A 17,318-nucleotide genomic window follows, 5' to 3' on the forward strand; every position below is an offset into this window, starting at 1 on the left:
CCATCTAGTTTTGGCCTCTAGAACTGCAACCAAGTCTTCTGATTCTCAATGGTATGTGAAGTTAATTCCCAGCAGGGGAAGGATTTTAGTGTTTTTAGTTTATTGATTAAAATTCTAAATTGGCTGTTTTTTTCCCATTCCCTGAGAAAATAAGCACACTTTGCAACAGCTGTTGTTCATTTGACATATTAGTTTCTTATGGAAAATAAATCATTCATAGGTAAACATGAAATATAAAACAGATCATAATATCACAGGTTTATGTACTTTTAAACACAATGATGTCAGTGCTTTCATTATGAACTTCTTTCTCTGGTGCTCATGAATCAGCAGCATAAATTCGCAGTAAGTGTAATTTTGGTTTATAATGAACTCCAGTGTATTTTAGAAACAATCTAATTTTAATAAAATCAGTATTTTATAAAAAGAAGAAGATTCCACTTAACAGTTTTAATGTCAAAAGTATCTTTTAGTCTTGAATGGAAAATTAAGTTTTTGTTCTCTGAAAATATTTTAAAACAAAATATTTTTGCCATCTTCATTTTTTCTCGGCTTAAAGACTACATTATACTTTTCAGCTAATCGTTTATACTGCCCTTTTTGGTCAATTTAAATATTCCTCCAGTTAAGTTTATTGTGCATGTGTAACTATTTAGAAATAATTAAAAGAAAGGAAATAAAATTTTACAAGAGTTTTTAAAAGAATGAGAACACAGATTGATTTAGTTAACTTGAATTTTGTTCATAAAAAGACATCCTTCATTCTTTTTGTTTTTTTGTTTTTTGTTTTTTGTTTTTTTTTGAGACGGAGTCTCGCTCTGTGGCCCCGGCTGGAGTGCAGTGGCCCCGGCTGGAGTGCAGTGGCCGGATCTCAGCTCACTGCAAGCTCCGCCTCCCGGGTTTACGCCATTCTCCTGCCTCAGCCTCCGGAGTAGCTGGGACTACAGGCGCCCGCCACCTCGCCGGGCTAGATTTTTGTATTTTTTAGTAGAGACGGGGTTTCACCATGTTAGCCAGGATGGTCTCGATCTCCTAACCTCGTGATCCGCCCGTCTCAGCCTCCCAAAGTGCTGGGATTACAGGCTTGAGCCACCGCGCCCGGCCAAAAGACATCCTTCATTCTTGACAACTCACCATAGTGTTCATGTTGTATTCCTACATAAGCTTTAAAAGTATTTATTAGCTACAAAAAGAGTAATCACTCTTGATTATTCTGACAAAAATCTTTGGAAGTTTCACATTGAAAAATATCATCAATGCTTCAAAATTATAATACTTTATATTTATATAGGACCGTAGTATCTCAAAACACTGTTTAATACATCACCCATTATCAACAAGCTTTATGTAAGAGGCCACTTTAAGTGCTTTAACTTATATCTTTTCTATTCCTTAATTATTGTACCTATACTTAATTAAACTTCTGGTTTATTGAAAATGTGTTTATTACTCTAGGAAAATATCTAACTACCTGATACCAGGATTCAGTGGCTACTGGGAGCAGCTAAGTCTTAGTATTCAGGCCATTTGACGCTTCTCAAGAGCTAAAACATAATTAGGTAATGCTGAACCTGATGAAGGGCAAAATAAAGCATCCTTCGGTATAGCCACTTCTACAACACCCTAAAGAATTAGTCTTATCCTAACTGACCCAACCATACACTGTTCTGAAGAGGATTCAACACACTTGTCGGTTGTTCTTAAATAATCCCCTTAGTCCAGTTTCAGCCCTTGAAGATTGTATCATATTGTTAGTTTCTATAGCAACTTTATTTCCAACCTTCTCAAAAATATTGCTTAGGACTCTAATCCAAAGCAAGCATTATTGAGCTACTTCTGGGTAAAAAGTGCACCTATCAGACAATAAGAAAGCAAATTTAGGGGAGCAAGAGGAAAATTGTCAAATCACTGGCTCTCCAGATAAGACAACTCTCAGTTCTAGTAAGGGACGAAATGTGGAATGATCAACTCTGTCAAAATTCAACTAGAATGTTTTGGACATTTGAATAAAATTGGCAGAATTAATTATGCTTTTTCATTTTCAAATTGGTCTTTGCAAGTCAAGGCAAGCATTTGAAATGTCAAGGACTTAAGCTATTTGTTAACCAATTTACAAATAGGAGCATATATATCTTACTTTGCAAAGAGTTACCTAATATGTTTTTTAAAAAAGGTAATTAATTTGTAAATATATATTCTTTTCTCCAAAACAAAATTGCTCTCATCTTATGATTTTCTACAATACATAAACAGTCTTTGAATATATAACTGCCTAAAGGTTTCTACTTTTTTAATTTTTACTCATCTAGATAAAAAATTCAAAACTAATGTATGAACTACAGTGCCCCTAAGCAGTGAATGCTCCAAAAGGGCAAATTTCTTAGAATAAGTATAAATATAAAAGTTAAAGGGAAAAGCAAATAAAAGTTGGAGGGGGATTGAATCTTTATGGAATTACTGCAGCAGTTAGTAGATAAGACAATTAGGCCACATAGATAGAGAAACAAATGCACAAACACATGGAACTTTGATCAATCATCTAAAGTTGTTTCTCCTGAGATCATGATGAATAAGCTTACAATATCTGATCAGAAAGAATCCTAAAACAGGTACAATCATCCCTTGGCATCTACGGTAGATTAGTTCCAGGACCTCCCTCAGATACAAAAATCCGGGGATGCTCAAGTTCCTGAAATAAAATGGGCTACTATTTGCATGTCGCTTATGCACATTCTCCTGTATACTTTAAATCTCTCATAGATTACTTATAATAGCTGATACAGTGTAAATACTATGTGAATAGTTGTTAGACTGTGTTTCTTAGGGAATAACAGCAAGAAAAAAAGTCTGTATATGTGCAGTACAGATGCAAATTTTTGATCCATGGTTGGTTGAATCCAAGGGTGTGGAACCCATGAATACAGAGGGCCAATTATACTATGTTCTGGGAATTTCTCTTTTTATATATAATTAAAAAAAAAATTTTTTTTTTTAAATAAAGACGAGGTCTTGCTATGTTGCCCAGGCTGGTCTTGAACTCCTGTACTCAAGTGATCCGCCCGCTTAGGCCTCCGAAAGTGTTGGGATTACAGGCATGATTCACCTTGCCTGGCCAAGGAACTTCTCTTTTTTTGTCTTGTTTTTCTCAAGTTGGTTATGTCTCTGGTTATTGCTAGAGGGAATTTCTCTCTAATTCTAAATTTCTCTGAGAAAAGCAACTTTCTATTAGTAAAAATGTTAATGAATTACCAATGATATCTTGAAACTACAAAAGTATTCCATGTTAAATGTGCACTTTATAATGATAGAAACAATCCAAGTCTTGAATTACATGGAATCTTGTTTATCAGTGTTGATTTGCTATCAGAGGGTGACCAGAAAGTGACAAGAGCAAAAAATGGAAAGCAGGCAGAAAGAATCAGTTAAAGAACAGATTTGTAAGAGGTGCAGAGGCCAATCTCAGTAGCACGTCATAGCTGACAGAACGTGTAGAATGCTGGCATAGCAGGATGAGCTATGTCATCTCACATCTCTTGAGAAACATGACAGCCCCACAGATGTAGCACACTTCTCATTGATTTCTATTTATCCCGTAAACTAGAATAGGCAGCATAACACAGAACTGTAGTAGTCTATCCAAACATTTTCCCTTTTATATTTACGTTTTCCATGAAAATAAATTCAATGAAACCTGAACAATAAACCTAAATAAGGCTAACGGAAATGATTAAATCTATCAAGTGAAATTTAATTTCTGATTGGTTTATACTCCTCTTTGTCTATCTATAAATTCTGGAACCACTGGACATCTATTGGAATGTTCAGTGGTATAAATTCTGGAACCACTGAGCATCTATTGAAATGTTCAGTGGTTCCAGAATTGACCTAATGGTGGCAAAAATACTGATAAAATCCTCATATCATCTCTATGATACTTTTGATCCAATCCTCTATAGTTTTAAAACAAGAGTCCATGATTTGTCAACTTGTTCTGTTATAAATTTATGTGACACATGGAGCTTTTTGCTAATTATTTAGATAGGATATAAACCATTCACCTGCCTCTACGGCCATACCACCCTGAACACACCTTGTCTAGGATATAAATCATTCAAAATTAATTTATCTACTAATGTATGCTGTTAAAGAATGTAGACCAAATCAAGGAGTTTGGTTTTTTTTTTTTGTTTTTTTTTTTTGTCTGCCACAGACCTAACACAAGAGCTTCTTTTCCATGTTTGTAGAATTCCCACCACATGAGGCAGAACTTGCCTCTCACGATTAAAGTTGAAAATAAGAGATAGTCTCTTTCCCAGCTAAGTGCACAACACAGGTGGCAGTTGTGTTTTCACCAGACTACTTTAATGGTGTGATTTAATCATTGTTTCTTGCTGTATAGCCTTTAAGAAGTTGTGTGAGTTACCCAGTACCTGTTTAACAAACCCATTTTCTGCTTAAATCAAGCAGAGTTAGTTTCATTTGCAGAATGATAGAGAGAGCAAATGAAGAGACATGGTTACAGACCACAGTCTATCATGACAAAGGAGGGAAGCAAAGGGTCTAATATCTGCCCTGGTGGAATGGAAAGCAGTGAAAATCCTGTTTATATTAATTGATAGGACTTCAGAAATCACAGCATCAAATTATTTACTAAAGCATCTAGGATGAAATACCCACTGAATACAAGGCTTTTGGAAAATAAGTGGCCAATCCCCAGGAGCAGTTTGAAGGGCTTGAAGAATTAAGAGACTTAATTCTTGGGAAATGGTAGTTGTTTCTAACAGTACGATACAACTTATACATAAAGAGAATGACAAGGTAAGGGAGGATAACTAAGGATCTCTCTGTTCTACATTTATGGAGCAAATTTATGCATTTGTCTGATATTTTTTACTGGACGTATATCGTTCTCAAGAAAATTTACAGTGGCATGGGTGCCTGATAGAGCACTAATACAGACTAATGTCACTCCTTTCACAAAATATTCAACTTGAATTTTGAATGATTTCCCCCACATTGGAAAGAGTCAGGTATCATTAAATAATTAAATCCAAGATAGATAAGGAAGGAAGTAAAAGAACATGTAATCCTTAACTGTGTTAAAATGTCCACGTCAAGATAAGTGAATTGTGTCATTAGTTAGGCAGGTTATGGTATAGGGCATGCTTCAGTACTTGAAAATTCAGAATGCAATAGAGAAGTTGGGAACAAAGAGTTCCCAACCTCCCAACAAAGAGCAGGAAACTGAGGACAAGTATGCAGGAGAAAGCTAACCTGACAGCAAATGTTGGCCTCAATGAGAAGAACAAGTGTTTAAAGACGACTCAGATAAACATTGACACCAACTTAATCTCAAATGCAGGGTTTAGTAGCAAGGGATCTGATTAGTTGTTCAATTTGTAAGTTGGCAGAATCCCCACCCCTTCACATTTCCTAGGAAATGGGGACTTACAGTATTATAATTCGCTAAGTCAATGAGACCTCAACGACTGGCTTCCATTTAAGTTGATGTCTCAGGAGACTCAATTATTTAAGATTTTAAAAAAAGAACTGAGATAACAAAGGACTGATATATACATATGAAGGTGGAAATCCAACCTATTAACTCCGGCCCATATTGAAGATGAGTAGGGAATACAAGGATTTAACATTACCATAGGTGCTTTACCAACAGCACAGGAGGTTTTGGTCAGCACAAGAGTTGTGCGCTGCAAACAGATTCCTAATGTCAGAGATAAGACCATTTCCAAAGTCGCTGATAACAAAATTTCCTGCTTCAACTAGGACTCTTCAAGACCTAGACTGAAATTGATTTTTTTGAATTGTGTGACATCCATTTGTATGGCACAGCATTTACTGAAGAAAACAAAACAAGTCAAGGGTTGAAAAATTGTCTAAGATGTTGTTTAAAAGATTTTGCTGTCATGTTTTAGAGATCACAGGGAATGAGAGTTTTTCGGAAGACCAGAGATGGTCACTGTAGTCTCCACTTTGAAAAAAGAAAAACAGGCCGGGCGCGGTGGCTCAAGCCTGTAATCCCAGCACTTTGGGAGGCCGAGACGGGCGGATCACGAGGTCAGGAGATCGAGACCATCCTGGCTAACACGGTGAAACCCCGTCTCTACTAAAAATACAAAAACTAGCCGGGCGAGGTGGCGGGCGCCTGTAGTCCCAGCTACTCGGGAGGCTGAGGCAGGAGAATGGTGGGAACCCGGGGGGCGGAGCTTGCAGTGAGCTGAGATCCGGCCACTGCACTCCAGTCCCGGCGACAGAGCAAGACTCCACCTCAAAAAAAAAAAAAAAAAAAAAAAAAAAAAAAAAAAAAAAAAAAAAAAGAAAAAAGAAAAACAGATAAATCATTTAAAAGTAGATTAAAAAATAGAGGTAGACTTTGCTTCTTGAAAAAATTCCATTTGGATCATTAACCAGAGGAATTTTTGACTTTGGGGAAATAATGTAGTAAACATTAAATGAATTAATGAGTCGTTTAGATAAGATATACCAAGATAGCATCATTTCCTTTTTTTTTTTTTTTGTTAAATGGGTTTCTAGACTGGTGGTAGATAAAATAAAAACCAAATGTGTAGTCTACAAAATATTTGATTGAAGCCCTTTTTGATAATCTGTGAAAAAGATAGTGAAACATTAATTAATAGTATATGTATTAACAATGTAAATTGTTTAGAAAGATGTTAGACACTGAATATGAAGTTGAAACTGACTTTTTCTGACTATAAAATTCCTTATGCATTAAGGACATTAATTATTTAAATTTTTTATAGAAACATAACTCAGGCCAAGCGGCCCAAGATGGAGATAATGCAATTAACTTAGAAGTATATAATCATCAAATAACTTCATATTGTCCCATTTCTTTATCATTTTCACATTTTCATTACAGTTACTTCTGTTAATAGGCTTTGATAAGAAAGAACCAGATGGAATTGAGATTTTTATCTTGCTTTGGCCTGCATTTCATGGCACCTTTGTGTTTTCTTTGTTAGATGTGTTACAATAGATAACGCTTTTTCCAACATCCTGAAATTTCTTCTCTGAAGACAAGACCACCTGGAGAACATTCTGCTTTTTCATTTCATGAGTTCTGATAAGAATGAACTTTGATGGCAGTCTTTCTATTTAGGTGAATGGTTTGTGTGACCCGTTGCTCCTCTTGCTTTGATCTGTAGATGTTCATCCTGAGTAGCACACTTGGAATAGAGAATCTCGTGTGCCTGAGAGATTCTGAAACTTTTACCAGGTTAATGATAGTTCATGCAGAGAAGTAGAAGTCACAAATATTGTATAGATTTTTAAAAGTTCCCCACTTGTCTTTCTAATAGAAGCCCACCTGTTCGTCGTGGAATATGAGATGGGAGCCTGAATTGCAATGGAGCTGGAGAAGGTAGTGCATTACAGTTAGGGATTTAGCTCATTTAGGTTTAGGTCCTAGCCTTGTGCCTGTTAGTGGTCATCCTGAAGCCATTAGGTTTCATCAGTTCTGTGAGACACAGTATCTTCTGCAACCCTGGGTTCTCAGGGTAGACACAATTTTAAAAGTGTAACTTTTCTCTTAGGCTTCCATTTTTCTATTTTCCTTATAAGAGTATTTTCCCACCTTCCAAAGGGTGGGTTTTCACCACAAGAAATGATCTTTTAGCCTCTTTTTTCTTACTGGTCAACCCTCTGCCTTGATAATCTTAACTAATTTCACGCCTCCCAACATATCTCCTCTGTGAGAATGACTCCCAACTCCCATTTCTAGTCCTGATCCCTTTCCTAATCTCCAAATTTAGTTTGGGCTGCCTATGCAGCTTGACATAGCACTCAACTCAACATTTCCAAAACTGATTTTCTGTTCCCATACTCTCAATTCTCAGAAAATAAAAAACAAAGAAATCGTGTTTCTCCTAAAATAGGCCAGATGAAATGGCTCATGCCTGTAATCCCAACTTTTTAGGAGGCCAAGGCGGGCAGATCACTTGATCCCAGTTCAAGTCCAGCCAGGGCAACATGGCAAAACGCAGTCTCTACAAAATTTTTTTAAAAAAATTAGCCAGTTGTGGTAACATGCGCCTGTAGTCCCAGCTACTTAGGAGGCTGAGGCAGGAGGACTACCTCAGCCCAGGAGGTCTAGGCTGCAGTGAGCCATGACTATGCCACTGCACTCCAGCCCGGGTGACAGAGCGAGATTCTATCTCAAAATTAATTAATTAATTAATTAGTTAATGGCTTTTGTAACTAGTACCACTAATACTATATTCCCACTCATGAAACATGAAAGTTCAGGTTTTTTATTTTTTAAAAAACTCCATTGTCATAGACTATATCACCTACTGTAATATATTTTACTTGTAATATTTTTTACTCTGCCTCCTGTTGTTCATTTTAAAACTACTCCCTCCTTCAGGCCCATTTTGCTTTTTACTATTATGCTAGTTTTCCAGTGGATTCCCTACCTCCAAAGCATGTTATATATTGTTGTGACATTTATTCTTAAAATGTAGGAGTAATTATGTCACCTTCCTGCTTATAATCCTAAAAGACTCCCTATGGTTTACCAAATTAAAAAGAAAATCCTTGTCTGACATCTTGTCAGCAGCTGTATCCGACTTTTTGTCTTTATTTTTCGTCATTTATACCAGAGATGAGGACAGTTTTTGCATCACTCATGCCCAAATCCCTGGGTGCCTGTCAAGATGTGTATTTCTCAGATACACATTTCACCTACTGAAGCAGAATCTCTAGATGCGGAGGCTTAGAATTTTCAGTTTCAAAAACCTTCTTATACACTTTAAAGTTGTAGAACCATTATCCAAAATTCAGTCAAAGTTGTCAATTTGCTGATTGTCAAATATGGCCTATGCCTTCTGGCCTCTTTCTCTTTATTCATGCTCCTCCCTCTTTCTGGAATCCCCTTTACCGTCTGATCTCTACTTATTTAAACCCTGTGCATTCTTCAGGAATTACCCATACCACATGCCAGCCCCATTGTAAGTGTTCCTACTAAATAAATGACTTTTTTTCTTGACAAGTTCCTTAACTTCTCTAGGTCAGAATTTCTTCAAAGTCAAAAACACTGTTTTAAACTAAATGATCTCCAAAGTAATGTTCTTCTTCCAAATTGTGATTCTTGTTTTTACTTCTGCTTTGGTACTTAGCACAATCTGTCTAATGTTATGTATTTGTATACTTGTCTTTTGATCTTTATATTATAAGGACCTTAAGAATACAAACTACGTCTGTTGCTATCTGTACTCTGCAGTGCTTTGCAACATGTGTGTCATGTAAGTGGCTTAAAGGAGGTAGACAGATATTTACATTTTTGCTATGCTTTTGCATCCTGGATTTTCCTGCCTTGACCATAATAATTTGGGCATATGTGCTTGATTTAAATGGAAAATTAATCTGATGGTCCTTTTAAAAAATTAAATGATTTAGTATTAATTAAATACTACAGTGTTAATGACATTTACCATGGTATTAACATAAAGGAATGTGCAACGTCAGACATGGACATCAAAATTCCATTATAAGAAGTAACATTTTTAGTTCTCTTCAGAAGCATTTTGATAGTTCAGGGCATTTATGATACTAGTGTCTTCTTAACATGCATAATAGGTCAACTGTAATTCAATGTTATCAAAGAAAAAATCTATTTGAAAGAAGTCAACACCTAGAAGTTAGTTACATTGACTTCTGTAATGCACAAATGACTATTTATATTTAAGTACTTTGAGAAATGTGTCTGAAATTTAGCCTGCAATATTAGCAGGCTATTTTACTATTTTACTTTTCCAGATTTTACTATTTCTGGATATATACTGATATATTCTCTGATAATGAGAACAAATTTCCACTAGCATATTCAAGAAATAATTAGACAAACTATAGCAAGAAGAATGATGGTTAGATATCAGGAGGAAAGTGATACCACTGTGAAGTCTATAAAGTCATAAAAATAACATTAGAAATAAAAATGTTAGAAATAATATTAGAAAAGGTAAGTATATAGTCTCTTTATAGAAGATGAAAAAATATCTTTTCAATCTGCATTATGCAAATGGATCAAAAGCACATACCACTTATGTCATGTGAACAGATATAAAATAGGGCTTACTAGGGGAAAACATAAAAAGAAATAGTAGAGGGTACACAAATAACTCAAATCTCGTTGCTTAGGTCAAAGATAGTTTGCACACGCTATGTCTGACAGTCCAGATAAGACTCTCCTCATCAATGTTCTGCAAATGTATAGGATGGAGAATCAGGAAATATCTATATGACCATATAATGGTGGAAGCTCGTGTTTGAGCAAATGGCATTGATAGAAAGGGGTAACTTCTGGAACCCAGTGTGTGGTAACCGCTAGTTCTTCAGTTGCACTAACTCTGACTTGTAAAATCTGCTCACTCCCTAGCTGAATGCCCTGAACACAGTCAAAAAAGCATCACAAAGACTTTGAGAACAAAATTGTGAGATAACCCACTGTACAAGACCTACACGAACTTCTGAGTGGCTCAGCCAAGGGGCAGACACAAAGAGCACAGCAAAACTTTGCTACTAACCCAATATTACATGCAAGAGATGAGCCAGAACTTTGCCTGTGTGAAGAAAGAAAAAAGAAATCAACACTCTCCAGAGGATTTTAACAAGATCCAGAGTTTCACAACATAATGTCTGAAATGTCCAGGATACGATGCAAAATGACTTAGCCTACAAAAAATACAAAGAATTTTCAAGAGAAAAAGTAACCAACAAAGGGAAACTCCAAGATGATCCAGATGTTGGAATTATCAGGTAAAACTTTACGCTAACAATTTTAACCATCCTCCTTGAGGTAAAGCTGAACATTCTTGAGATGAATGAAAAGTTAGAAAGTATATTCTGCATTTATTGATTGTCATATTCTGTCATGTTTCATATGACAGACTGCATTGACTACATTCTTTAAACCTTCTGTATTATTATTTTTATTTTACCTGCATATTATAGCAATTTGAGAGATAATCTATAATTATTGATATTGTTTATATCTTTGTGGCTCTGCCAGTTTTTGATTTATATATTTTGAACTATTATTAAATACATACAAATTTGATATTTGATATTTAAAAATTGAACATTTATCATTATGAAGTTACACTCTATTCTTAGTAAAAATTTTAGACTCAAAGCCTATATTTTATATTAATATATATTAATCTTATTAAATATACATATGTAATATATATTATACATGTTAAACATATAATTCACTCTCTTTCTTACATTTTAATTTTTATTTATTACCGGGAGAGGGTTGAGGCCCAGATAATTTACTCTCTTTCATTTAGAATTACTTGTTATGGCTTTTTTCTTCATTTTTACTTTAAACCTATTTCTACCTTTAGTTTTTTGAGTATCTGTTGTGATTAGAATTTTAAAAATCTAGTCTGACAAATATTAGTGAAAGTTTTTATTCTTTACAAACAATACTAAGACCGTATAACACTTTCATTACATTAATCTGATATTTCACCTTTTTCCAGGATAACTGATGAAGTCATTTATCTAGTCCTTGTATTGCTTCAACATTGTATTTTTAAAAAAAATTTACAATTGTGAAATATGTAAAACATAGATATGTGCATGTAATGCATAAGTACAGTTTGAAGAATAATACTAAAATGAACACTTAAACATCACTGAGTGATATGGTTTGGCTGTGTCCCCATTCAAATCTCATCTTGAATTGTAGTTCCCATAATACCCATGTGTCATGGGAGGGAACAGGTGAGAGATAATTGAATCATGGGGCAGTCACACTCATGCTGTTCTCGTGATAGTGAGTGAGTTCTCACGAGATCTGATGGTTTTATGAGGGGCTTTTCTCCCTTTGCTCAGCACTTCTCTCTCTTGCCACCTGGTGAAGGAGAACACGTTTGCTTCCCCTTTCAGAGACTAAACTGTGAGTCAATTAAACCTCTTCTCTTTATAAATTTCCCCGTCTTCGGTATGTCTTTATTAGCAGCATGAGAATGGACTAATACACTAAGCCTAGAAAAATGAAGCTTTAAAAGTCTGTTAAAGCTTCCTGTAAGCCAATCCCACCTCCCCATATCAGCTTCATTTTTCCACAACAGAGGAAACCACTATTTTTATCTTTATCGTGCCTTTGCTTTGGTAGCTTCACTACATATGTATCTCTAAACAATATATTGCATAATTTTGCCTATTTAAAAATATTACATTATTAAAACGATACTACATATATTCTTTGGTAACCTGCTTTTTTGCTCAACAATAATTTCTGAAATCTTTTCATAGTGATGTGTGCAGTTGTTCATTTTTATCACTATGTGTATTATTTTATTAAATGGCCACTCTATAATTTATCTATGTAATGGGAGAAGCATTTGATGGACATTTGGGTGGTTTCCATCATTTTTGTTACCATTTTTTAAAAGCTGCTAAAACATTCATGGGCACGCCTGCTGGTGAACATGTGCAGAAATTTCCCTCAGGTATAATTCTAGAAGTTAAAATGCTAGGTAGTACGGTGTATGCCCACATTCAACTTTATATCATAACAGTGCCCTGTTATTTTTGAGACACTGTCAGAGCAGTTTTCATTATTCTACACCCTTGCCACCACTTCAAGTATTTGTCAACTTTGAAGCGTTTTTCTATCATGTAGGTGTGAAGAGTTCTTCATTTGTTGGTTTAATTTGTATTTCCCTGATTACTAAAGTGTTTGAACATCTTTTATATATTATTGGCCATATATCCTATGTGAGTCCATATAATATTAGGGTAACAAAAGGCAAAATTAATCTATAGTGACAGAAGTTATAATAATAATTATCATGTAATAAGGAGGTGGGCAGTTGCCAACTTGTAGAGGTCATAAGGAAGCTTTTTGGGGTGCCATGTATGTTCCATAGCCCCGTCTGGGTGTGGTTACACAGTGTATGTGTCAGTAGAAATTCATCAAGATATAAACTTAAAATTTGTGTACTGTGCTGTAGATGTTAGATAGCAATAAAAAAAATGCTCTCAGCTGAAAAGGAAAAAGTAAATAATATCACAGCATTTCTAAAACAATAATAATAACAACACCATATAATGGAATCTTGGTGGTGCAATTGAATTAGCAATTTGAGGCAAAAATCATAATCTTAAAACTATGCCAACAAAAATGAGTAATAAAGATAAAAGCAAAAATAAATGAAATGAGAAAATGATAAAACTAATAAATAAGTAAAAATATTGGGTCTTTAAAAACTCAAGAAAATAGGAAAATATCAAGAACACAAAATAAAAATGATTAGGAGAAAATAACCATTGAATAAAGGACTTTTAAAAGTTAATGAGACTGGTAACTTCCAAGATGGCCAAATAGAAACAGTGTTGGTTTGCAGCTCCCAGACAGACCGACACAGAAGATGGGTGATTTCTGCATTTCCAAATGAGGTACCTGGTTCATCTCACTGAGACTGGCGCAGCCCACAGAGTGTGAGCCAAAGTAGGGGCAGGGTGTCATCTCACCCAGGAAGTGCAAGGGAGCTACCTTTCCTGGCCAAGGGAAGCTGTGACAGACTGTACCTGGAAAAACAATATACTTCTGCTCCAATAATGTGCTTTTCAATGGTCTTAGCAACCAGCAGACCAGGAGATTCCCTCCCGTGCGTGGCTCAGCAGGTCCCATGCCCACGGAGCCTTGTTAACTTCTAGCACAGCAGTCTGAGATCGACCTCCGAGGCTGCAGCCTGGCAGGGAGAGGGATGTCCGCCATTGCTGAGGCTTCAGTAGGTAAACAAAGTGGCTGGGAAGCTCGAACTGGGCAAAGCCCACCACAGCTCAGCAAGGCCTACTGCCTCTATAGATTCCACCTCTGTGGGCAGGGCATAGTGGAATAAAAGGCAGCAGACAACTTCTGCAGACTTAAACATCTCTGTCTGACAGCTCTGAAGAGAGCAGTGGTTCTCCCAGCATGGCGTTCAATCTCTGAGAATGGACAGACTGCCTCCTCACATGGGTTCCTGAGCCCTGAGCCCTGTGTAGCCTGACTGGGAGACACCTCCCAGTAGGGGCCAACAGACACCTCATACAGGCGGGTGCCCCTCTGGGACAAAGCTTCCAGAGGAAGGATCAGGCAGCAATATTTGCTGTTGTGCAGCCACCGCTGGTGATATCCAGGCAAACAGGGTCTGGAGTGGACCTCCAGCAAACTCCAACAGACCTGCAGTGGAGGGGCCTGACTGTTAGAAGGAAAACTAACAAACAGAAAGGAATAGCATCAATATCAACAAATAGAACATCCACACCAAAACCCCATCAGTAGGTTATCAACATCAAAAACCAAAGGTAGATAAAACCACAAAGATGGGGAGAAACCAGAGCAAAAAAGCTGAAAATTCCAAAAAACAGAGTGCCTCTTCTCCTCCAGAGGACTGCAACTCCTTGCTGCAAAATGGAAACAAAACTGGATGGAGAATGACTTTGACAAGTTGACAGAAGTAGGCTTCAGAAAGTCAGTAATAACAAACTTCTCTGAGCTAAAGGGGCATGTTCTAACCCATCACAAGGAAGATAAAAAGCTTGAAAAAAGGTTAGACGAATGGCTAACTAGAATAAACAGTGTAGAGAAGACCTTAAGTGACCTGATGAAGCTGAAAACCACAGCACGAGAACTTCATGACACATGCACAAGCTTCAACAGCCAATTTGATTAAGTAGAAGAAAGGATATCAGTGATTGAAGATCAAATAAATGAAATAAAGCGAGAAGAGAAGATTAGAGAAAAAAGAGTAAAAAGAAATGAACAAAGCATCCAAGAAATATGCGACTATGCAAAAAAACTAGATCTATGTTTGATTGGTGTACTGAAAGTGACGGGGAGAATGGAACCAAGTTAGAAAACACTCTTCAGGATATTATGCAGGAGAACTTCCCCAACCTAGCAAGGCAGGCCAACATTCAAATTCAGGAAATACAGACAATACCACAAAGATACTCCTCGAGAAGAGCAACCCAAGACACATAATTGTCAGATTCACCAAGGTTGAGATGAAGGAAAAACTGTTAAAGGCAGTCAGAGAGAAAGGTCAGGTTACCCACAAGGGGAAACCCATCAGACTAACAGCAGATCTCTCAGCAGAAATCCTACAAGCCATAAGAAAGTGGGGACCAATATTCAACATTCTTAAGGAAAAGGATTTTCATCCCAGAATTTCATATCCAGCCAAACTAATCTTCATAAGTAAAGGAGAAAAAAAATCCTTTACAGACAAGCAAATGCTGAGAGATTTTGTCACCACCAAGCCTGCCTTACAAGAGCTCCTGAAGGAAGCACTAAACATGGAAAGGAACAACCAGTACCAGTGACTGCAAAAACGTGCCAAATTATAAAGACCATTGATGCTATGAAGAAACTGCATCAACTAATGGGCAACATAACCAGCTAACATCATAATGACAGGATCAGATTCACACATAACAATATTAACCTTAAATGTTAATGGACTAAATGCCCCAATTAAAAGACAGACTGGCAAATTGGATAAAGAGTCAAGACCTATCAGTGTGCTGTATTCAGGAGACCATCTCATATGCAAAGACACACATAGGCTCAAAATAAAGGGATGGAGGAAGATCTACCAAGCAAATGAAAAGCAAAAAAAAAAAAAAAAAAAAAAAGCAGGTGTTGCAATACTAGTCTCTGATAAAACAGACTTTAAACCAACAAAGATCAAAAGAGACAAAGAAGGTCATTACATAATGGTAAAGGGATCAATTCAACAAGAAGAGCTAACTATCCTAAATATACATGTACTCAATACAGGAGCACCCAGATTCATAAAGCAAGTCCTTAGAGACTTACAAAGAGACTTAGACTCCCACACAATAATAATGGGAGACTTTAACACCCCACTGTCAATATTAGACAGATCAATGAGACAGAAGGTTAACAAGGATATCCAGGAATTGAACTCAGCTCTGCACCAAGCAGACCTAATAGACATCTACAGAACTCTCCACCCCAAATCAACAGAATATGCATTCTTCTCAGCAGCACATTGCACTTATTCTAAAATTGACCACATAATTGGAAGTAAAACACTCCTCAGCAAATGTAAAAGAACAGAAATCACAACAAACTGTCTCTCAGACCACAGTGCAATCAAACTAGAACTCAGGATTAAGAAACTCACTCAAAACTGTACAACTACATGGAAACTGAACAACCTGCTCCTGAATGACTACTGGATAAATAATGAAATGAAGGCAGAAATAAAGATGCTCTTTGAAACCAATGAGAACAAAAACACAACGTACCAGAATCTCTGACACATTTAAAGCAGTGTGTAGAGGGAAATTTATAGCACTCAATGCCCACAAGAGAAAGCAGGAAAGATCTAAAATTGACATCCTTACATCACAATTAAAAGAACTAGAGAAGCAAGAGCAAACAAATTCAAAAGCTAGCAGAAGGCAAGAAATAACTAAGATCAGAGCAGAACCGAAGGAGATAGAGACACAAAAAGCCCTTGAAAAAAGCAATGAATCCAGGAGTTGGATTCTTTTTTGAAAAGATCAACAAAATAGATAGACCACTAGCAAGACTAATAAAGAAGAAAAGAGAGAAGAATCAAATAGATGCAATTAAAAAATGATAAAGGGATATCACCACCAATCACCACCAATCCCCCAGAAATACAAACTACCATTAGAGAATAAATGCCTCTACACAAATAAACTAGAAAATCTAGAATAAATGGATAAATTCCTGGACACAAACACCATCCCAAGACTAAACCAGGAAGAAGTTGAGTCTGTGAATAGACCAATAACAGGCTCTGAAATTGTGGCAGCAATTAATAGCCTACCAACAAAAAAAAGTCCAGGACCAGATGGATTCACAGCCAAATTCTACCAGAGGTACAAAGAAGAGCTGGTACCATTCCTTCTGAAATTATTCCATTCAATAGAAAAAGAGGGAATCCTCTCTAACTCATTTCATGAGGCCAGCATCATCCTGATACCAAAGCCTGGTAGAGACACAACAAAAAAAGAGAATTTTAGACCAATATCCCTGGTGAACATCAATGTGAAAATCCTCAATAAAATATTGGCAAACCGAATTCAGTAGTACATCAAAATGCTTATCACCATGATCAAGTTGGCTTCATCCCTGGGATGCAAGGCTGAAATATATGCAACATATGCAAATCAATAAACGTATCCATCTCCATCACGTAAACAGAACCAATGACAAAAACCACATGATTATCTCAATAGATGCAGAAAAGGCCTTCGACAAAATTCAACAGCCCTTC

The sequence above is a fragment of the Piliocolobus tephrosceles genome, chromosome 5, assembly GCF_002776525.5.
Source record: "Piliocolobus tephrosceles isolate RC106 chromosome 5, ASM277652v3, whole genome shotgun sequence".
Lineage (NCBI taxonomy): Eukaryota > Metazoa > Chordata > Mammalia > Primates > Cercopithecidae > Piliocolobus > Piliocolobus tephrosceles.